Below are 24,286 nucleotides of genomic sequence, written 5' to 3'. Positions count from 1 at the left end.
TTAGAATAACTGCTGCTGTTTATATGCATGTGTGCATATACATACAAATATAGTTTTACAAAGAAACAGGAGTCATGTCTTATTTGTCTTAAGAACTTAAACCTAGCACTGTACCCAGAACTAAATGACTGTTTGTATGTTCCACTGGCCTCTTATTATGCTTTGACTTCTGTGCTTTTATATAAGCTGTTCCTTGGACTTTGAGCTCTCATTATACTCTGCCTGCTTTCACCTGATTATGCCCGATTCATCTTTCAGACCTGTGATTATATGGGACCTCCTCCAGGAAGCCTTCATTGGAAATCCCTTATACACACACCACCATACTGTCCGTAGTACCTTGGTCTCTCCCTGTCACAGAGTCCTCCATCCTAGAATTTAACGCTTTACTTCAGTCTCCTATCATCTCACACTAGACTGAATGTTCCATGAGGGTATGGATCCTGTCTTATCCAATAACAAATAACCACTGCATCCCCAATGCTATTAGCCGCTCAAAAAATATCTTTGAAGGAATGGATCAACTTATGAATAGATGAAATCTCAACTGCTTCCATATTGTTTCAAGATGGTTTATTCTAGTTCTTTGATTCCTTGGCTGCCTCACAAGAGAGAAAGGAATCTATTTCCTTTATTCATCCTCATGTTTAATCCAGAATCACCATCCAGTTCACCTTCAGATATACTTCTCTCTGGCCAAAATTTTAATTCATCATTTTTGTTTTATTTCTAAGTTGTTAAAGCCCCCTTTGGTTAATAGAAGACATTTTCAGAGCTCTCCACTCTAAAGTTTATAAACCCATTACACACACACACACACACACACACACACACACACACACACACACGTATTGTACTTAGGGACTTGATTTCCTACATTTAGAATGGAAGATATGGCCATGGCTGCCTCTAGAGCTCCTACTGGCTCTGACCCTCTGATTTTATGACCATACAGTTGCTGCATTCCTATTTCTTCACCAGTGCTTTCTTTTTTAAACTTAAATTCCTGAAGCTCTGACCAGCTTAGCAGTTTCTAAGCAATCTTAAGAAGGATTAATCTTGTCTGGAAGAAGGTGATATGTTAGGTCATTACTCCCTTGGGATGGGCAGAAAACTTTTTCTTGTCATCAGCAATACTGTCTGAAATTCCACCATTCATTGATTCAGTTTTTCTGACATTTGTGTGCCAAATTCTATGCTAGATGTTTTCCCACAGGTGAGTCATAGGTGCTAAGGTAAACCTCTTCTCTTCCTCTCACAGGCCACTTGCCAGTGATGTAATCTCTGAATAAGACACGATGTAATCTTCTCTCTGCCTATGAAGTCTGTTTTACTACAACTCATTCTTCCTTGGGGAAGTTTTCTGTGACCCTTAAACTAAAGCATCTATTCCTGCAATCTGTTCCCACATCACACTGTGTTCTACCCCCCATATAATCCTCCTCATACCTGTTGTAACTACCTATTTACTGTCTGTGTTTCCCAACAGAGAGCAGGCTTCACTGAGAGCATGGTGTGTGACTCTTACCCAACCACTGTTTCCCGGTACCCAGTACATTATTCAAGTGCTTTCTTAACAGGCACGTAATAAATAATTGTTCAATGTGTGAAAGAAAACTTTCTGGTTCTGTATGAGGTAACTAGGGGTAAATTCTACAATCAGTACTGGATTATCCAATTTTCAGGCTAAGCATGTGCTTAGGGCACACGGTGGCAGGTGGGGGAGGGAAGACAGTTAAAAAAGCATAAAAACTCCTTCGACAAACTTATTCAGAGATTTGGAATCAAACCATCCCATAAGTAGCTATTTTAATGTCAGGATACATAAACATTTTGTGTTACTTCAAAAAGGTAAAAGCCACTTTGTAGCCATTTTCTTTCTAGAGTAAGAAGGCTACCATTACCTTCATTAAAATTAAATGAATGGTCTCTAAAGTCTTGACTGAACTTATAACTCAAAGGTCTTAAGATATCCTTATCTAATCTTCTATTTGTACTCTTGCTACAACTTCCCAACTAAACAACTTCCCAACAACAAGCTAAATGTTTGAAGTGAAAAAGAGAGGCCAGCAGTTGTGTGCCTGATGAACATGTGGAGAAAGGAGGAAGCTGGATCTGGACTCTGTTAGTCCTGGCTGAGTACTGAGGCTGCTGCAGTGCTGTGTAAGGCGCTGCTGAGCAAACGTTCCAGTAAGTCTCATCTGTTACTTCATATGCGTAAACCTGAGTGCATTTAGCAGTTCCCAACTTTCAAATGTGTTCAAATCCAAAAGCACATTTCTTTGTCAGATTCTTTTAAGAATTTGAAGCCATTTTCCCACAGAAATAATATTGTGTTTGTAAGTTTTCCAGGCTAGTGCACCAAAACCCATTTTTTCCATAATTTAACTGAAATACATGTTCAATTACAAAAGTAGAAAACAATGCTGTAAAGGCATTGATTTCTTTTAAATGCCATAAAACATGTCTAAACATGAAGAGTAGAACAACAATACATTTAAAAGTCATGATAATTTTTCAGGCCTCAGGTTGGTTAAGATACAAAACTTAAAATAAGGAAAATAAACAGGAATTCAGTTTTATGTTGCCAATTAGTATTTGTAAAAGCAGCACATGGAACACACGACTACTTGTTTCCTAACATCCAGTCTCTCCCTCTTCATTTAGAAAAGGAAAGTAACACTCAATCTGTAGCTGGATACAAAGCCAACCGGAATAAAAAGCATATTCCACAGCCACCTGTGCTGCTAGGTATGACCATATGATTGATTCCACCAAAAGGGTGCACCTGAAAATGATGTTGTAACTTCCAAGTTATGCTTTTAAAGTCCCTTAGCCTCCTCAATTGACTGGCACACAGAAATATTGGGGGGCCATCCTAGACAGTACTATTGAAGGTGGTACCCTGGGGAATGATGAAGCACAAGACAGGTTTCTTAGACAGTCTTATGGAACGAGGCCTCCCCATCAGTTCTGAACCATCTACTTAGTGACTGCTATGTCAGAGAAAAATTCATTTCTAACTTGTTTATTTTTAATATTTTTGTGATATATATATATATATATACACCTATATAGTCCTAACTAATATGAACAAAGAATGATGATGTAGTGAGGAATCCTGTGGGGGTTCTGGAGGAAATATCTCAGAATTTCCAGGATGGGGCTAGTACAAAAAAAACTGTTCAAAACTCACAATTTTTTTCTTTGAAAAAACCTATTTTTTAATTTCATGAATATTTTCCAAAATAGGTCATAGGGATATGTTCTCCAGACCATATCCTACAGACTAAAACAAAATTTCTATTACAATTTCCCTCTTCCCTTCCTGCCTACTTCTTTCTTCCTTCCTTCCTTCCTATCTTCCTTCCTTCCTTCATTATTTGAACGCCAAGATATACTAGGCATTAGGCTGAAAGTATAGCTATAAAGTTTAATAAGGCACAGTGTTTAGTCCTCAAGGAAGTTACAGATTCATAGGAGAGATAGAAAAAGAAAGGACTAATAGCCCTGCTGTGTGATAAATGCTATAATGCAGTTATTTCCAAAACTCTGGGGGAGCCCAGAAAGAAAAATGTCTTTTGAAAATTAGCAGAACCCTTGCCTCAAAAACTGAGAAAAGAGGTTTTGAAGAGTCACAGTTAAAGAGTATGGGTTTCTTTCTGAGTCGATGAAAATGTTCCAGAATTGATTATGGTGATGGTTGTACAACTCTGGGAATATACTAAAAGCCACTGAATTGTACAGCTTTAAATGGGTGAATTGTATGGTATCTAAGTTCTATCTCAATAAAACTGCTAACAAAAAAAAAAATACTGAGGAAAGATTCAGAGCTTCATCAGAAAGAACTTTTAGTTAGCCTGACTCTTCCAAAATGACTGGATACACGCACATGTATTCATTTGTACATATATGATTACAACAAAATAAGGCTAAAAAGGTTTTTATTTTAGATCCAAATTTGCTTGATGATAAGAGTCAGAAACTCAGGCACCTTCATAGACAGTCTGATTCAGAATGTTATGTTTAACATATTTAACAGAAGACATAGGGTAGAGTACGTGTATCTGTGCTCCTTGCCATGGAATATCAGTGGGTACTATATAATCAAAGTTTGAAAAGTCCTTAAAGTTAGTCTTGCACGTTTGACATTGTCATGAAGAAAATTTGTCCTATCTAAATCACTGACCCAGGAGAAGGATGACAATTTGTGGACCAGATGGGCCCAACCCAGAACAGATGATCCCCAGGTGAGAGCAGACTCACGTGTCAGCCCAGCTGAGACATGAGACCAGAGACTCTACGAGACAGGCTCAGTCTAGATCTGCTGACCCCCACCCAACTGACAGAAGACATGTAAGCTAAATAAATTCCATTGACAGGTGGTTGTTATGTCACAAAATTATAGACAGAGTTAAATGATATGAGGCCAAGTAGCACTTATGATCAGGCAAGGTGAGGACACTTTTGTGGTCCTTTACCACCACATTCTTTTTTCCTCTCTTAACTCAAATGCTCCTGACCCACCAAGTATAACCTTGTCACTTCCGGGAGGCTCACTATTTAAGGTGCTACACGTACAATTGCTCTAAACTCTGAGACTGGAGGAACAGAGATAAATCAAAATCTTCCCATTGTAGCAGAGAAACTTCAAGTCATTTTCTCTCATTATCAAGCTGTTATCCCCGGCCTTTTGCTGCTAGTCAACATCCACATCCCAAAACCAGAGCTCTTACGTGTCACAGAACAAAATCAATAGAATTGATCCCAGGAAACAATAGAGGCCTTTGCCCACAAACTCATTTTTCTCTTTTTAAAACCCATACTTCATTTTCAAGTTCATGTGACTTATTCACTCAACATGAAACTTGTGCTCAAGTTGAAGTAGAGGGAGGTAGATGCTGTACCATTTTTATTTTCCTTTATATGTGACTTTTACCTGTGCCCTCACTCCAGGGTTTTCTCCGTAAGTACTGACATGGGATTTTATAGCTCATACTGCTCTTCAGGTTCTCCCAAGACTAAGAGAAGTTAGGACTTACCTTTTACAGAAATCACAGAATTGCAAATATTTGATTTGATTTTTGTAATTGTCTGTCTTACTAAACTGCATCTGAATTCACAATTTTAGGTTCCCAGTGTTTGTCACGATGTCAAACACATGCTCAGTAGACACTCATTATGTACCTGAAGACAAATCAAAATCTTTATAGAGAGAATTTATATTTTAGATTCAAGATCAGATATTCTCTAAGTGGTCCTGAAATTCAGACAATGAATGACAACTTCCAATACACACACACACACACACACGCACACACACACACACACACACACACAAAGAGACAGTGTAGAGGAGGTTTGTTTTTTTCTTTTCTTTTGCGATACGCGGGTCTCTCACTCACTGTTGTGGCCTCTCCCGTTACGGAGCACAGGCTCCGGACGCACAGGCTCAGCGGCCATGGCTCACAGGCCCAGCCGCTCCGCGGCATGTGGGATCTTCCCAGACAAGGGCACGAACCCGTGTCCCCTGCATCGGCAGGCAGACTCTCAACCACTGCGCCACCAGAGGAGCCCCAAGGAGGTTTTTTTTTAATTGTGGGCTTTGGAATAGGACAAACAAATTTGAATCCTGATTCTATTATTTTCTATTTGTCTTTCTGGCAAATTAGTTCAGCTATCTATGCTCCTATTTCCCCATCTGTAAAATGGAGATAAAAATCTCACAGAATTGTTGTAAAATTAAAATCACTTAGCATATTCCTCATGCACAGCAATGTAATACATGGTAATAAACTGAATGACTTTTAAAGACCTTCCAAATTATTTTTGGTATTTTTAAAAGAAATGGAAAAAAAATATACCAATTTTAAAGGAAGAGTGTATCAATTCAGAGATATTATTCCATTAGGCTTTAGAAACTTACTTTTGATGAATTAGTCACTCTGATCATATAACTATGGAAACAGCATACATGTGCCTGAATTAGAAGCTCCCAGCCCTGCTCTATGGGAACCATAGAGACTGGATTAATAATGGAGACTGGATTCATTCCCCGAAGTGCTCATGGGGAATAGAGGACTTGGAAAAGGTGCTGGATCTCCTAGTGCTAGGTCCACTTAACTCTCAGGGTGTTCTTTACATTTAATTAACATTTGTAAGTGTGGGGCTAGAGAATTAAGTACAAACTCCTAACCACACTGCAGCGGAGCAATCTGAATGTATTTCCCCACCTCAATCTGAATGTATTTCCCCAACTAAATTCAAAGCCTTGGTGGTCCCATATGACTAAGGTTCAGGCCTTAATCATCTCTGAAACCCTAGAATGAACTTAGTACCTGGCATGTAGCCTGTGCTAACTGTTGCTTGTCGATGGAATCAACGAATGCCTTTTACAATAGGCCCACAAAGGTCACAGTGGCAAACAGTGTCCTTTTTAGGTCAACAACAATAGCCTTCAACACTGAACAAAGCACCTCGCCCTGTATGGTGCTCTGACCTCATCTGTGCAGAGTCCAAATGGGACTGAAAGGCCCCCACACTGGGCCACACCGAATGACACCTGAGATTACCAAGGCTCAACCCATCAACTCTTTGGAAACAACTGCTGAAAACACTGTGTGAGCATGCTTACACACACACACTCACACACTCACTCACACACACTTTTCTCTCAGGAATAGTGAGCACCTTAACTAAATATTTGTCTAGGATTAGGAACAGACATTTAATTTCCCAAAGACGTACAGTATTAAAAGTATTCTGATCTGGTTCCAGGAACCATACATTTATGTAAAGTATTTAAATCGTGACTTTCTAAGGAATATTCCAGAAATGATAACTATATTTAAATAATGAACAGAATGATGGCATCCACCAGAGAGGCTTGACCGGTTCATGCTTGCCCATGAACTCCCGTTACATGGGGTTTATTCTAACTGTATAAAAATAAACAGATTCCCAATCCTTATCTCTTGAGATTGTCCAAATTCTGTCCCAGTAAGGCTATGCCCTGGGTTTCTCTATTTTTATAAGCTTCTAGGTGATTCCAGTTCCAGGCATGAGAGCCACTAACTTGATTCAACTCTAAGACCTTTCCACTCCTAATAGTCAGTCAATCAGCCAGGTGAGAAGGCTGTAACATCCATCACCCCACAGATCTTGAGGTGCTTCATGTGGCTACCTGGAAAGGTGTACCTGACTTCTTTAGCTCCCCATTAGATGTCCATCTGAAAGCTGTAAGCCAGGTATGAGAGGATACCCATCCCAGCCAGATATCAGCTCTTCAATCAAGAGTATATTTTTTACTGGGATCCCCTGCACAAACTTCAAAGATTTTCTCAGGGTCCATGTGTGAATCCAATGAGTCTAGATGTCAATCACCCTCCACGCTCTAAGTTTCTCTAGTCTCCAGAGCTAAGCCAATCACTCAGAGCTATCAGCTAATGTTAAAAGATTCTACCCCCTCTTCTCAGGTTCTCTCCTTGTTGAAACCCCAAACCCCATTTCATCTAGACCCGTGATCTGAACGTCCCCCCTTTGCAAAAATTCCAGAACCAAGAAATGAGATTGAAACTTTGTCACCTGGGTGTGTGTAAGGACTTGGGGTAAGTACAACTACAGGGTCAAACCAATCACCCTGTAATCTTCTTTAGCATCCCACATCAACATGAGTAAGTAATTATTTGTGCAACTTTTCTCTGACAGCACCTAACACTGCTGTAATTTGATAAACATCTGTGTAATTTCTTACCCAATGAGTCTCCGCCAAAAGATCAGTGTTATGATGACAGAGACTCTGACTTGTCTTGCTCACTCACATCTCCGGCACCTAGCACAGAGTCTGGCACACAGTGCTCAGTGAATTCTCACTCAATAATACAGAAAAATGCATCTTGTTGTTGCTGCATGGGATGTTAGTTTCCTGCCCCCTAGGAAAATTCTCTTTCAGAATCAATTTGTGAAGATTTATTGCTCATACCAGCCATAAGAATTCTGAGTTCCCTCGCCTGGGTTCTAAGAGGATTAAGCAACCATAAGATGCAAATACCTTGCCGTGTTTAAAGCCTCAAGCCAACAATCAACAGACATGGGCTATCTGTAGTAGTTGAGGAGAAGGGTGATGGACAACTCTACAAGACCTCTGTTCTGCTCCTCTGATCGCTACTGCACCGTAGACACTACAGGCAAGTGTGCAGTGCAGGTTAAATGCCCTGCTTCTGGCAGAGAAGAAGCATCCAAAGCCTGTATTCTGAAAGATATTGACTGGGACTTGAGGAATTAGGGGAGGAAGGGAAATAGAGGGGAAAGGATAAAAGGAGAGAAAAATCTTAAGGGAGAAAGAAAAGTGAGTCCAAGAGTGTTTAACCAATCAATCAAGGTATATTTTTATCCCGACTTACTCACAAAGCACTCCTTCTTCCAACAAACTAAAGCATCTTTCTTAAATCCTCACCTAATATTCGAGCAATATAGTGGGGATTAAATCAATTTTTCATATTTTACAGAGCCAAAGAAGCTAAGAAGGGTTTGTAAGAATCCAGAATGATTCAAAATCAGAGGTTTTAGAGCTGGGATGGGTCTTCCAGAAATCTTCTGGTTCAAATGCCTGACCTTGGATAATTTAATTTCCCCTGTTTCATAGATAACACAAGCTGGTTCTAGGCCTTGCTTCTGTTAGAAAGGTGTGAAGGGGCTCAAAACAGCATAACCTGGTCCACTAAACACAGTGCTTTGCAAAAATGTGCTCATGACTTGGACAAGCTAGGACCTTATCTAAGTGACCCAGTGATTCCCAGACTCGTCAGAACTTATTTCAAAAACTTAATAAGTGATTTCCATATGTCAGCTTCTGTTCAAAATCCTTTAATCCTCTCAACAACCTGGTGAGGTAAATACTATCAGTATTTAGATCTTACTAGTGAAAAAAAAAAAAGTACAGAGAGGTCAAGTAACTTTTCTTGAAATTGCACAGCTAAAAGTATCTGAGCCAGAACTATGAACACAAATATAACACCCCCTAAACCTGGACTCTTAAATCTCTAGGCTACAGTGCCTACCACATTAATATTCTATCAATGTGTTCCTTTTAGGGAAGGAACTGCCTTCTTCCTTTTTTTCCTCTCAAAGAAAACTGTGTTCAGAAAGTCCTGATAATCCCATTACAACATCAACACCCCAGAGAAGGGTGAAAAATTGTGTGCACGCTGCATGTGCTACACATATTCTGATTTTATTAAAATAAAACGTTGAACTGCAAAAAAAAAAAAAAAATTGATTGCTAAGAAAGGTGACACCAGGCACAAGATCTGGCTCACCTCAGCTGCATTCTTCTAGTGAGTATGGCAGCCAAGAGGAAAAAACATGCCCAAATCATTACCCCAGAGATAGATGAGAAGTAGACACTAAGAATTATTTTATTCTGCTCTGGGGCCCATTTTATACTCACTCTTCATTTCTCCATGTTTTTGGGAGCCTGTGTTGCGATAGCTCTCTATCCCCAAACAGAAGTGTTCATTTTCCCCACTTATCTGAGGGGAGCGACAGGTCAAAATACATGATGTATTGAGAAATGACTGGGTCCTTCCACGGTTTACATGTTCTCAGAGTAACAGGTCCAGAGGACCCCTGATTCCTGCAAGTACCCGATTACAACACCTGTCCCAGTGTCTCCCAACAGCCTGAAGACTACCCTTCCCCACTAGACTGAAGCTCCATGAAGACAGAAGAGCACTTACTCTTTTCACAGTGGAGTCCCCGGTGCATAGCTCAGAGCCTTTCCTATCAGGTATTCTCAGTAAATATACAGTGGATATAAAATCTGCTTCCAGCCAGTGGTGCAACCAAGGGCAATTTTGCCTCCCAGGGGACATTTGACAATCTCTGGGGACATTTTTGGTCATCACAACTCGGGAGGAGGGTGGGAAGCAGTGATACTGTCATCTAGTAGATAGAGGCCAACGATGCTATTAAAAACCCTATGAGGCACAGGACAGCTGCCATAACAAAGAATTCCCTGAACAAAGTAACAGTCCTGCTGAGGGTGAGAAACTCTGTTCTAATCCAGTGTAGCCCTTTGATAAATGAAGAAAACTGAGAACTGAAGAGATGATATTTCTGACCCAATCTTGCTCATCAGAATGGTGGCAGAGTCAGACCTGGGACCTGACTCCCAGCCCAGGCTCCCTTCCTCACTGATTAATATTCCAGAAATTGGGACAGGTCTCTTCAGAGCACTCATGTGGTTTCTTAGGCCAAACAAGCTCATTCTAAAAAGAGAATCTTAGATTACAGCATGATTTCCTGCTGTCTATTTTTACTTAAAAAAAAAATCTACATAGCTTAGTGTATATAAATAAGGCAAATGTTGTATATATATATCTTTAACTGCTTTTTTCTTCTTTAGTTTTCCACAGACTGATGAGACATTGCTTTTTTTATTACTCATTTTTCTAAAGATGGGTTAATTGCTGGTTAAATAGTGATAAATTAAGGACAAGGAAGTAACACTCTCTCGAGTCTCTCTTTCTCTCTCACGCTCTCTCTCTCTCTCTCTCTCTCTCTCTCTCTCTCTCTCTCTCTCTCTCTCTCTCTCTCTCTCTCTCTCTCTCTCTCTCTCTCTCTCTCTCTCTCTCTCTCTCTCTCTCTCTCTCTCTCTCTCTCTCTCTCTCTCTCTCTCTCTCTCTCTCTCTCTCTCTCTCTCTCTCTCTCTCTCTCTCTCTCTCTCGTTATGTCTGTAAAGAGAGTCATCTGAAACAAATATGGGGGAAAAAGTTAAATCCACCAACTTTGAATAGTAGTTGCATTATTAATTTTTGTGTTTTTCAAACTCTAGGCAAGATGACCTCAGCTTGAAACCGCTGACCATCCTTCAAGATGACTTGTTTTCACAAGTGTTCACAGGCTCCAGGAGGCAAAGTGGAAGCCGAGGAGAAGCAAAATCTTTGGGTCTAGGCAGCTCTGCCACTTTCTTGGGCAAGTTAATTAGCCTCTCTGAAACTGAGTTTTCTCTTCAAAATGGAAAATTTTTAAGGGAAAACAATTATAGGGATGTTAAAAAAAAATTAAAGATGAATTAAGTTCCTCCTGAGAAGAGTGAGCACACACTTGGTGAAGATAGTAGATGTCTGCTTTTTACTGTCGACAGAGCTTTTACTTTCGAAAGAAGACTAAAAATACCAAGGCAAGAATTAATAGCTAAAATATATTCCTCCCCCTCTCCTTCCTCTCCAGTCAGTAACCCCCAAATTCTTCAGGCACTACAACATGATGAATAGTTTGCTCTGGGATTTAACGTGGTGACTTATGTCTGCTACCAGCTCCACAGATCTCAGTAAGCACTGATTACCTAGTGTGCACTGGTTACTGCACTAGACATTCACAAGGATAGAGGAAGGGCAGACAGGAATGACTCTGATCCACACCCCTCCCTCAGGAAGCTTACAATTTAGTCAGGGGACAAGACAAGGGCACACACAATCCAAAACCGCATAGAATGGGGTGCATGCAAGGCTGAGACAAGATATTTATTCCATAGCTTCAAACATCAGATTCCACTTCTGGCTGGGCACATGTGGGGACATTAGACATCACCCTTCGAGGAGGAAAAGCTTTCAAGGAGAGCTTTCAGGGAGGAGCACATTTCAGCAGGAGAGAAGAGCCTGGTTACAGAAGGCAGAGAGCATCAGTACGTAAGAAGACTGGTTTTCCAGGAGGGCAGACTCTGCAAAGGGAGCTAATGGGAGCTGAAAATAAAAGGAAAACAGGCTTTGAAAAGGGAAATGTACCTTTTTTAAAATTTATTCCATATTATTTTATTTATCTCATAGGCAAATGGGAGCTGCTCAAGATTTTGGAGCAATGGTGGGATACACACTGAGAATGTGCTTTCAAGAAGGTTATTCAGCAGCTTTAGGAAGAACAGATGAGTTGACTGGTGCAGGGCAGGGAAGAGACTATAAAGATATCGTGAAGCTCTTCAACTGTGACCTGTTCATTTATTCCTTGGTTTGAATTAGAATTAGGGTCCTATGTTTGGAAGGAGTCTTAAAGGTCACTTGGTGTAACCTTGTACCTGGTGTAGGCGGTAATGGGAGGGTCAATGGGACACAGAATGATGCAGGGTGTTAGTGAACAGCTCAGCTCCATAGGAGACAGAGAAGTGCAGGGGAAAGACCTCCTGCCCAATGAGCAGAGCAACCTGGGGTAGGCTACTCTCTGAGTCTTGCTGTCCTTCCATGTGAATGCTAACCTTCAATGGACAGAGATGCAGTGATGCAAAATCATATATCCTACCCACTGTGGCCTAACACAGTAGACACATACATACTCTCCCTCTTGGTCTCAGCCAAAATCTTCCTCCCATTCACAGGACCTAATTTCATCTTCCAGAAGCACACAGGACACGTTTGCTACCAATTTCCTAAGACAAATATTAGAAGACAGAAACCATGTTGCCACAAATCTTCTCTTTGCTAAAAGAAGATTAAACATTGCCTTCCTCAGACAACATATCTTCCAAAGCACTTATCTTTGCAATCTTAATATATGCACTGTGATGAAGTCTAAATTGGTCTTTAATATAAAACCATATTCCTGTGTAGGGTGAGGGGTAGACTTTCTCTAATGCAGCCCCGATTATCTCACTCCTTCTAATGAGTGAATTTGCTTGGCTAAGAGGGAGAGATGGGGCTGTGTTGGTGATCTCTAGAGACTTCTGACCCCTTTTTCATTCCACCAGGCTCTAGTCTGACAACTTCTCAAATGTAGTCTAGGACAAGCCACTGGGAAAGTAAAAAAAAAATTGAGAACCACTGGTGTAAGACACATGGATCAGTGTTCTGGCTGACTACCCGAAATAAACTAAGACTAACACGATTAAAATAACTTCAACACTTCATGTTAAAGAGGCACGGATGAGCTCTCGTTAAGGCAGCGCATAAAAGAGCACTGAAGTTTTCAGTACAGTTAGTCTGGCCTGGGAATCCAAGTATAGCCCTGCACAGGAGGGAAGAAGTAAAATGGGTAGGAGTGACCCATGGTCCCATCAGTGTGGAGGACAGGCTGCTTCTGCTTTAAGGAACTAGAGCCTCTCTTCCAGTTGACCCCATGGCTCACAGCAAACACTCAGCAACATGCACAGACCCCTTGTTCTGGACCAGGCTCTGTATGAGGTCTTAAGGATGACAAGGTGATTAGCCCAGCACTGCTGCTCTCAAGCGGCTGGAAGTGTGGCTGAGGAGACTGATAGAGAACAAGAAAGATCATGGCAATATAATGTGCTAGATGAAACAAGGATAATCGAAACCTAGATTTTGCACTTCAGGTCTAAGCAGGGGGCCAGCACAGAAAAGACAGCTCAGTTTAATACAGCCATTAAGAGCTAGGATGGAGATTTATTCAAAGTGCCATCGGGGGCAGGGGTGGGAAGCAGAGTCGGGGAGCCTTCTCAAAGCTAAAATTTCACAAGGATTTCACCAGGCTGAAAGTTCAGGCAGGGAATTGCAGGCCAATGGAATAACATACATATCCAAAAGCTTACTGGCAGGAAAGCCCAAGGAATATCTAGAAAAGGGGCAAATGTACTTATGGGTTTTTCAATCCTTAAGTAATGTGGAGTCAAAGAAAGGCTTTTAAGCGTGGAAATTATACAAAACAGATTACAGTGGAATCCTCTGGTAACTGTGTAGAGAAGGAGTCAGAGGAAAGAGCCCAGAGGCAGGGAGAGCTGTTGGAAAACTCAGTCCAGGTCTTAGATGAGGCTGTGGATTAGGGCAGTGTCTTTAGGGATAGAGAAGAGACAGTGAGTTTGGTAAACATTTTGGACAAAGAGCTAAATTGAGAGGTATCACATCCCTGCATAAATATTTGAACATGGTGCTGTGCTATAATTGGGGGCCCAACAATTAAAGGACAGGTCCTGATATCCCCAGTACAAACACAGGAGAACCAGCGTGAAGTAGGGCCACTTTATTTAGGCACTTGTGCTCTGCAAAGATGCCAGGACAGAATTAAATACTTTATTTCACTAAGTATTTATTAAGCACCTCACCTCACCAAATTCCCATTTATTTCCAGGCACTGTATTATGCTCCCTACATATATAATCTCATTTACTATTTTTAAAAAAATGTTTAAAGGTAAATTTTACATATTTTTAAATAATAAAACCAAGTTTGAATAAGTTGAAGTACCTTGTCCAAAGTCACAGTTAATAAACTGCTGGCTTACAAATAGAGGGGAACAAAGCAAGAAAATATTTCAACAAATATTAAATTGAATTTAAAATGTCTATATTCCAACAGCTTATGTGGCCCAGTCTCTGACCATTAAATAAAGCCCCAAAGGAAACAGTTTCTCTCATACATTGCTGGTGGAAATGCAAACTGGTGTGCTGCATCTAGAAGGGAATTTGGAGATACTTAACAAAATTTCATACGCACCAACCTTTTGACTCAGCAATCTCACTTCTAGGAATTTATCCAGGAGCTACACCTCCAACAGTATGAAAATATACATGCACATGTTTCTTTATTGCAGAATTGATTGCATATGCAAAATCTCGGAAACAACATAAATGTCCATGCATTGGAGAGTTATTGAATAAACTATAGTCCATCCATACATTGGATAATAGACAGCCATTAAAAACAAGAGAGAGAGAGGAGATGATTTCCCCGAACTATTATGCGATGACTTTAAGGACCTTTGTTTTTTTTTTGTGGGCCTCTCACTGTTGTGGCCTCTCCCGCTGTGGAGCACAGGCCCCAGATGCGCAGGCCCAGCGGCCATGGCTCACGGGCCCAGTCTCTCCGCAGCATGTGGGATCCTCCCAGACCGGGGCACGAACCCACGTCCCCTGCATTGGTAGGCGGACTCTCAACCACTGCGCCACCAGGGAAGCCCTAAGGATCTATTTTTAAGTGAAAAAATAGAAGTATAAAATGTCTTCTATAGAGCATGTTATAGCATGAATCCTGTTAGGTCATTTTAGCCAGACCCCTTTCCATACCTCTAATGTTTTCTCTTAGTAATTTTTTCATCCATTGCCCCTCACCTTCCTCCTTGGCTATAAATTCCCATTGGTCCGGGCTGTATACAGAGTTGAGCCCAATCTCATGGCTCGATTGTAAAATCCCATTGCAGTGGTCCCTCTACCTACCATGTTGGTCCTGAATAAAATTTTCCTTACCATCTTTAACATATGTCTTTGAATATTTTTTTCTATAACATTAGTAAATTTGTTTTTGATGCAGGAGTATGAGTTAGAAATTCTGAAACTACTTTATGTGTATACTTGGATTGAGTAAGTAAGTGAATATATGGTGAAAAATGAAGGCCAGGTTTCTCCCTGTCAGAGAAAGGAGCTATAAATAAGGAAAAGAAGAAGGTGACAATAAATCCAGTGATACTGGATTAGGATCAGAGATATTAGTATGAACTCAGTGTTTTAATATATGTGTGTGCATAGATAGATAGGTAGATACAGAAATAAATATATATGCATATTTTACATTAGTAAGTAAATATACACAAATTTCATAGGTATCTTTCGAGAAGTCTTAGAAGCAATAACATCACAGTAGCAATAAGCATATCTAGTGCCCACAGTTTGGTTTCTAAATTTCATTATGTGATAAAAGGAAACAGAGATCCTTGAAAAAGTAGGAGATTGGAGGGCAGGTGCATTAAAAAAATATGAGCCTGGAATATATATGGCACCAAAAAACAAGGAAATGTTCAATAAATGATGTAGACATGTTAAAAAGACACAGGGACCAACTTGAATAAGCTCCCACTGACTAAATCTGGGACAATTTGAGCAACAAAATAAATAAAATAGTAATATATTATAACCCATAGACTAAAATAAATATCCATGTGTCCATACTAATAAAAAATATAACTGAATAATAAATAAATGGGGATGAAGGGACTGCTCTTTCTTACAGTAGAATTCAACTAATAATTTTATAAGGAATGATGAAAATTAAAAATGACCATTAGTAAACACCACAGTGAATATTGTTGCTGGGAAGTATCATTGAAGTATGCTAAAGTTAATGGGCAAAAGTGCAATGAGAAACAGGACATTTGCATAGTCTCAAAGTATCTCCCCACAAGATATTTATTAATTACAAAGATGAAAACACATTTACAATGGAGAATTCTGGCATACAGCACCTTAACCAAGTTATCAAAATCGATATTATCAGTAATGACACAAACTGAACTCATGCACCTTCTGATATAATGCACAAAGAAGGATAAAGGTCGTAACATCACTTCAGTGGCGATCTTGCCAAAAATACTTAACTCATCTAATCAGACAAACCCAGATCAGACTGAGGGCATTCTACAAAAGAACGACTAGGTTGTACCCTTCAAAAGTGTCAAGATCATCGAAAAAGAAGGGAGGAAGGGAGGGAGGAAAGGAGGGAGGAGGGAGGGAGGAAGAAAGGAAGAAAGACCAAGGATTTCACAGATTGGAGAGACTAAAAAGACCTGATAACTAAGTCAATGAAGGATTCTAGATTGGATCCTGGACCAGAAAAAGGACTGATCCAGTCCAGTGGAACAACTGGGAAAATTCAAATATAGTCTATAATAATAACTGTATCAATGTTAATTTCCTGATTTTAATCATTGTAATATGTAAGATGTCAACATTAGTAGACACTAGTTGAAGGTATGTGGAAATTGTGTACTATTTTTCAAGTTTCTGTAAGCCCGAAATTATTTCAAAGTAAGAAGTGAAATACATACATATGTAAAACCCCAAAATGGTACTAAGGTACTATTACAAGGTACTAAGTTAATCAGGCTCTTCTCCCTTGCTACTCAGCTCTTAGCTCTTTGTTTTGCATATTGACAGTATCACTGACATTTTTTTCTTTTCTTCTCACCTGGATTCTCTAGCAAAGGGGAGCCCAGGAACTGGCCCAATACACAAGGATCCTTCCCCTTTCTTCTCATTTCCTCATTCCTGTCTCTCAGTTCCATATAGAAAAAAATCCATGGGTCAAGTTAGTTAAAACAGATCTCTCACTGCAGAGTGGGAGAAAGAGAGATGTTGACTGATTGACAACAATTATTTTTAATGAGTGGAAGAAGGGGGAGACTTAAATGGTTCTGTCTCTATAGCACAAACACAATCAAAGACCAGCAAACTCTGGTTGGATGGTATATATCCTAAGGGGGGTCAGGAAGGAATAAAGTAATCTGAGGTGAGGAAGTGGGCTGGGCTGATGGCCATCCCAATCCTAAGGCCAAATTCACAGTTGGCTTTAGGTGAACCATTCTCTCTGTCTCAAATGAGGGGCTTTCAGATTAGTTCCTAGTATAATCACTTTCAGCCACCAATTTCTCTGATACACATCATTCATAAGCACAGAGTTAAATGTGTCCATTTTGGATATTTCCTCAAAACCAACTCAACTCACTAATTTTCATAGCATCAGAGTATCTCCCAACAAGATGCTTGCTAATTATAAAGGAAAAATTTTAATCTACATTGAAGAAACCTCGCAGACACCACCTTAAACACACGATCAAAGTTTACCTCACTAATAATAAAATGTACCAACCTCATGTACCTTTTGGTAGGATGCACTGGGAGAGGACACTTTCACTTCTGTGGCAAGATCTGCCCAACCGTCTTATCCACACTAATGTAGTGAGTTTAGAACCATATTTTCTGTATGCTGTCCTTTCTGTACACTTGGCCACTCTTACTCCTGAGTCATAGCAGGGATACCTGTGGATGTGGATGCTGAAACACCTTAAATTTAGCTGAATTTACCAATAACAATCATCACAAAATAGAAGAGTGTTGATGAAAAATAAGCCCTTGTTCTACTTGGGGAAAAATTCAAATAACAACAGAACCATGTAGAGCTACCGGTGGTTATGGAGACTTAGTGACTCACTGCAATGGAAGATTGCTTAGAGTGGCTGTGGTGCTATTTCCCCTTATTCTTGCTTTGCCAGCGCCCAGCAACCAAGCCTGGTTTCCACCCATCACAAAGCAAAATGCAACAAAAATCACCAGGGGTTAAAAAGCCTAAACTGGATTACAGTTACACCATTTAGAGCACAAAATTTTACTGGTAATTGAATTCAGCTGAATAGATATCCTTCCGTTAGCTTATGGCCAATTAGTATTCTGATGGTGACTATTTTTACTTAAATGTGTCTGCCTCTGAATAAATGAGGAAAGGATGCAATGATATGAGGTTCTGAGATGAAATGGATATTTTGTTCAGTAAACGAGAGGTTTGGGCATGGAGCTAGGATTGTGGGTGAAACTGAAATTACACAGAGATTTATTTCCTATTATGTCTTTTCAAAGTTATCTACTGAAGCCATAAACTTACGCTTTTCAAACTTTGCTGTGTGTTATCAGAGCCAGGGGCCAGAAGTACAGACGCTGAGGCCCTTCCTCAGACATTCTGTATCAGAATCTTTAGGAGCGGGACTTAGGAATCTACATTCCTAAAATAGTTCTTAAGTATTCCTGAACAACGAGTTTGAGGAATACTGTTCTAAATGTTTACCAGGCTTATTCCAAGTTATCAGTGATGATTCAAGTATAAATTGATCTAAAAGGACAAAGTGCACCACTGGAGATAGACCAAGGGATAGCAACTATGGTCCATGGGCCAAATCTGACCCATCACCTGTTCTTGTATATAAAGTTTTATTGGAACACAACCATGTCTATTTGTTTACAAATTATCTATGGCTACTTTCTTTTTCTTTTAATTTTTTAATTTTTTGCTACTTTCTTGTTAAAACAACAGAGAGAACAGTTGTGACAGAGACCATATAACTTGCAAAGCCTAAAGTATTCACTACCTGGCCCTTTACAGAAAAAAGTTTGCCAACATACGGTGTAAACAGACACCAGGGACTGAGGGACTAGGAAAGTGGATAAACTAAGAGAGATAAGCTGCTGCCAAATTGTCAAATCCCTTCTCTATATTTTTTCAGCTTTATTGAAATATAATTGATATATAACATTGTGTAAGTTTAAGGTATACAACATGATAATTTGATACATGTATATATCATGAAAGAATTACCACAATAAGGTTAGATAACACATCTATCACCTCATATAATTACCATTTTCTTTCTTTGTGTGATCAAAATATTTAAGATCTACTCCTTTACCAACTTTCAAGCCTACAATACAGTATTGCTAATTATAGTCACCATGCTATACATTAGACCCCTAGAATTTAGTAACCTTTTAAGTTTATGTCCTTTTACCAACATCTCCCCATCCCCCCCCCCACACCCCAGGCAACAATATGAATTTGGCTTCTTTAGATTCCACCTCTAAGCGTGATCATACAATATCTGTCTGTCTCTATCTGACTTATGTCACTTAGCATAGTGCCCTCAAGCTTCATCCATGTTGTCACAAATGGCAGGATTTCCTTTTCTCATGGCTGAATAATATTCCATCATATATATATGTGTGTGTGTACACACACACACCGTATTTTCTTTATCCATTCATCTGTCAATTGACAGATTCTTCTATTTTTTGGCTATTGCAAACAATACTGCAATGAACATGGGGGTACAGATAGCTCTTCAAGATATTGACTTCATTTCCTTTAGCTTATTTCCCAGAAGTGGGGTTGCCAGATCATATGGTAGTTTTTATTTTTCATTTTTTGAGTAACTGTCATAACTGTGTTCCATGGTGGCTAGACTACTTTCCTTGGATTCTAATCTCAGCTCTGCCACATACTAGAAGGGTTTAACCTTCCTGAACTTCAGTTTTCTTTAACTATAAAAATGAGCAGGATTAAACTAAATAAAATGACATATAAAGGAGAAGCATTACAGCAGTCTTTGGACTAGGTATAAGGAAGAGAGATGAATAAATCATAGTCTGTGCCCTCTGGGTTGCTCAAGCATGATCTCCAGGTTTCGTTTTATCTTGAGCTTAAGAAGCTCTATGGTCCAGTTATTAAGACTGTAGGTTCCAGGGTCTAATCTAGGACACTGTTTAAAATCTGGTTCTGCCATTTACTTAGCAGTGTAGCCTTGAGAAAGTTCTTTATCCTTTCAGCTATTCAGGAAAATGGAGACAGTATTTACTCCAAAGTGTCAAGGTGAGATTAAATTAGACAATGCAGATAAAGTGGTTAACACAGCACAGGTATATAATAAATCATTACTACTAGTATTATTCTTATTCTAGCATTTGTTTATCAATGGAGAAACCACTGGTTAGAGCTGGATAATTCTTCTTTGTGCAAATCTTTCCAGAGTGTCCCTGCCCACTAAATACCAATAATGTCCCCCAAGTCAATGGGACAACCCAAACTGCCCCCAGATATGTTCAAACATGAAGACAACAGTATTGTTGCCTTCTGGTTGAGAACTACTTAGATAGCAAACTTCTTAAGGACTTGATTATTTTTGTGTTCTAGGTCTAACACTGTAACTAGCACATAACTCAATAAATACCCTTAACAGAAATGAGTGGAGAATGAATAAAACAATATGACTTTATAAATGTGCTTGAAATGCCACCATTATATATTTATAACTTTTCTTTTGTATATCATTCTATTAAATTTCTATAATCCCTCATTAAATTGCAAATAGTTCTGAGGGGAAGTACTCTCAGCTGTTATTAACTAACATCAGGGTGGGTGGATGCCAGCTGTGACAAATGCCCTGCAGGAGTAATTTACAGGACAGAGAAAATGGAGATGGAACCATGTTCAAGTATACATTCAAAAATGTAAAGCTTTGTATGGTCTCTAAGTGTGCCTCTGCAAAAGTCTGTGCATAAAAATATGAAAGTGTGTGACAATGGGAGCTCAATGGGAGACACATCTCTTACCTCCCGCTTTATTTTAAAAGAAATTGAAACCCAAAGTCCTTTTGCATCTATCAACTGTATTCTCCTCTTTCTTTCTTACAGGAGAACTCCACATCCCGTATTTCTCTTTCCTCAGCAATCAGTCTTCCTGAGAAACTAATCTGAAATTCTCTTCATTATTTATTTAATACCTGGTTTATTTATTTATTTATTTTGTATTTTTATTTCTTTTTTTTGCATTTTATTTTATTTTTTATACAGCAGGTTCTTATTAGTTATCCATTTTATACATATCGGTGTATATATATCAATCCCCATCTCCCAATTCATCCCACCACCACCACCCCCTCTTGCTTTTCCCCCTTGGTGTCCATACGTTTGTTCTCTACATCTGTGTCTCTATTTCTGCCTTGCAAACCAGTTATACTGTACCATTTTTCTAGAATCCACGTATATGTGTTAATATACGATATTTGTTTTTCTCTTTCTGACTTACTTCACTCTGTATGACAGTCTCTAGGTCCATCCACATCTCTACAAATGACTGGATTTCATTCCTTTTTATGGTTTAAAATTTGTATGGAAACACAAAAGACCCCAAATAGCCAAAGCAGTCTTGAGGGAAAAAAACGGAGCTGGAGGAATCAGACTCCCTGACTTCAGACTATACTACAAAGCTACAGTAATCAATATGGTACTGGCAGAAAAACAGAAATAATAGTTCAATGGAACAGGATAGAAAGCCCAGAGATAAACCCACGCACCTATGGTCAATTGATCTATGACAAAGGAGGCAAGGATATACAGTGGAGAAAAGACAATCTCTTAATAAGTGATGCCAGAAAAACTGGACAGCTACATGTAAAAGAATGAAATTAGAACACTCCCTAACACCACAAGCAAAAGTAAACTCAAAATGCATTAAAGACCTGCTTTTTTTAATTAGACCTGCTTTTTTTAATTAATTAATTATAATTCCTTGAAAACTCATTCCCAGGAACTTCAAATATTTTTGTCCTCAACCCTCTAAAAGTTAGTGGCCTCATGAGTACTTTGATTTTCTTTCCAGCTCTCCCAAAGCACTTTACTCTGAAGAACATAGCCATTCCCATAGCCTCAACCATGACAACTTATCTTTATCTGAGTGTTTACCATCAAAATCACCAAATTCACAGAGTTTAATTCTGTAAAAATATTCACTACAAAACTGACAATTTATAAAAATTAGTCTCCACTTAAACATCCCTCCCTACTTAAAACAAAGATCTCTTAATCCATCGAGACAACTGAGGCAGCATTCACTGGTTATCATATGTAAACCTCTATTAGCACCATGAAATACAAGAGCAAATCTACTTCAGGATAGAATTGCACATCTTGTAAAAGATGCAGGATTTCATGATGTCAAAGCACAGTTAAAACACTTGCAAAGCCACTCATATGAGAGAATCTGGAAGAGTCACTCCAGTGAACAAATGAAGAAGATAAATTTACAAGGATGATGATACAATAGCAACTTCAAAGACTTCACAGAAAATGATTTGAATAACAAAAAATTAAGATTATTGGGGAAAAAATGATGAATCCTCATATATGTTTTGCACATTTTGCCCTCTTCATAACTGTGTTGTAATGGTAAAACAGAGAGCTTGAGTAGCCAAAACAATCTTGAAAAAGAACAAGTTAAACGTCTTTCAAGCTTATCACAAAGATACTATAATCAAAACAATGTGGTATTTGTATAAATACAGACAGCTAGACCAATGGAATAGAATTAGAGAGCCCGGAAATAAACCCTCACAATCACAGTCACTTGATTCCTGATGAGGGAGCCAAGACCATTCAATGGGAAAAAAGACAGCATTTTCAAAACGATTTTCGGAAAACTGATATCCACGTGCAAAAGAACAAAGTTGTATCCTTACCTCATACCATACACAAAAATTAACTCAAAATGGATCAAAGATCTAAATCTGAGAGCAAAAACTATAAAAGTCTTAGAAGAAAATACAGAGTAAAAGCTTCATGACATTGCATTTGGCAGTAATTTCTAGGAAATTTAGGGGAAAAAAATTTTTCCTCCACCTTCTTGGGATCCCTGGCTAGGTTTGAAAATTAAACTGACCAAGACAGAGTAACAGGAGAAAGCATACACATTTATTTAATATAAGGAAATCAAGATCTGAACAAACAGTTAAACCTGAGTATTTTTATGCTAGGTTTGATGAAGAGTGTCTAGTCATGGAGAAATATAATAGGGCAAGGAGTATTAGGTGAGCATAGTAAACTGGGGGTAACTTAGCAAGGCCTATTTGGATTTTTGGTGGCATCCCGTTGTCTTTGGAGATAAGGATGCTCCTTTGCTTCATATAGGGAGACCACTTCTCACATAAGGACTTTATGACCTACTTCATGGGTGAAAGGTTAGGGGACGGTCAAAGTAACCTTCCTACTTCTGCTGTTTTCTCAAACTCCTTCAACTTAAAAGATTAAATATGCCAAGGTGGCATACTTTAGTGTAGCATGTTCTGAACCCCATCAGATATGACACCAAAGGTACAGCCAACCAAAGTTAAAATAGATAAATTGGACTACATCAAAATTTAAAACGTCTGTGTATCAAGGACACAATCAAGAGAGTGAAAAGACAACCCACGGAATGGGAGGAAATATTTGCAAACCATATATCTGACAATGAGTTAAAACCCAAAATATACCGACAACTCCTAAGATTTAAGAACAACAACAGTAACAAAAACAATCTGATTCAAAAATGAGTAAAGAACCTGAATAGACATTTCTCCAGAGAAGATACATGAATGGCCAATAAGCACATGAAAAGATATACAACATCTCTAGTCATTAGGGAAATGCAAATCAAAACCACAATGAGTCTCCTGCTGCAGTGACACGAGTGGGAGCACCTGGACCGCGGGCTTGGAGTGACAGTTCTTGGACTGCTTTAAGAAATGGCAGACAAGCCCGACATGGCGGAAATTGCCGGCTTCGATAAGGCCAAGCTAAAGACGATGGAGACGCAGGAGAAGAACACCCTGCCAACCAAAGAGACCATTAAGCAGGAGAAACAAGCGAAGTGAAATTTCCTAAGAACCTGGAGGATTCTCCACCCCCATCATCTTGGAGACCTTAGTCATGATGTGGAGGAAGAGCCACCTGCAAGATGGACACGAGCAACAAGCTGCACTGTGAACCTGGGCACTCCGTGCCGATGCCACTGGCCCATGGGTGTCTGAGGGGACCCTTCAATCAGACTGCTAAATTCTCGGTTTGCCCTGGGCTATGATAGAAAATTATTTGTATGATTAATGAAAATAAAACACACCTCGTGGCATGGAAGAAAAAAAAAACCCACAATGAGACATCCACCTCACACCCATTAAGGCAGCTACTATAAAAAGGAAAAAAAAAGAAGGAACA

At 39.3% G+C, this 24,286-nt stretch overlaps 1 pseudogene across 1 annotated transcript; it reads left to right on the top strand.

Annotated features, from left to right (window-relative positions):
• The first annotated feature begins 23,817 nt into the window (after window positions 1–23,817).
• LOC112397147 (thymosin beta-10 pseudogene) lies at window positions 23,818–23,946 on the top strand (annotated as a pseudogene). The gene has a single exon (XR_003002737.1). The product of XR_003002737.1 is annotated as a thymosin beta-10 pseudogene (transcript).
• Window positions 23,947–24,286: the final 340 nt, after the last annotated feature.

This window comes from Neophocaena asiaeorientalis, unplaced genomic scaffold (genome assembly GCF_003031525.2).
Source record: "Neophocaena asiaeorientalis asiaeorientalis breed wild unplaced genomic scaffold, Neophocaena_asiaeorientalis_V1.1 scaffold177, whole genome shotgun sequence".
NCBI classification, from domain to species: Eukaryota; Metazoa; Chordata; class Mammalia; order Artiodactyla; family Phocoenidae; genus Neophocaena; species Neophocaena asiaeorientalis.
This window is presented reverse-complemented; position numbering and strand designations above follow the sequence as displayed.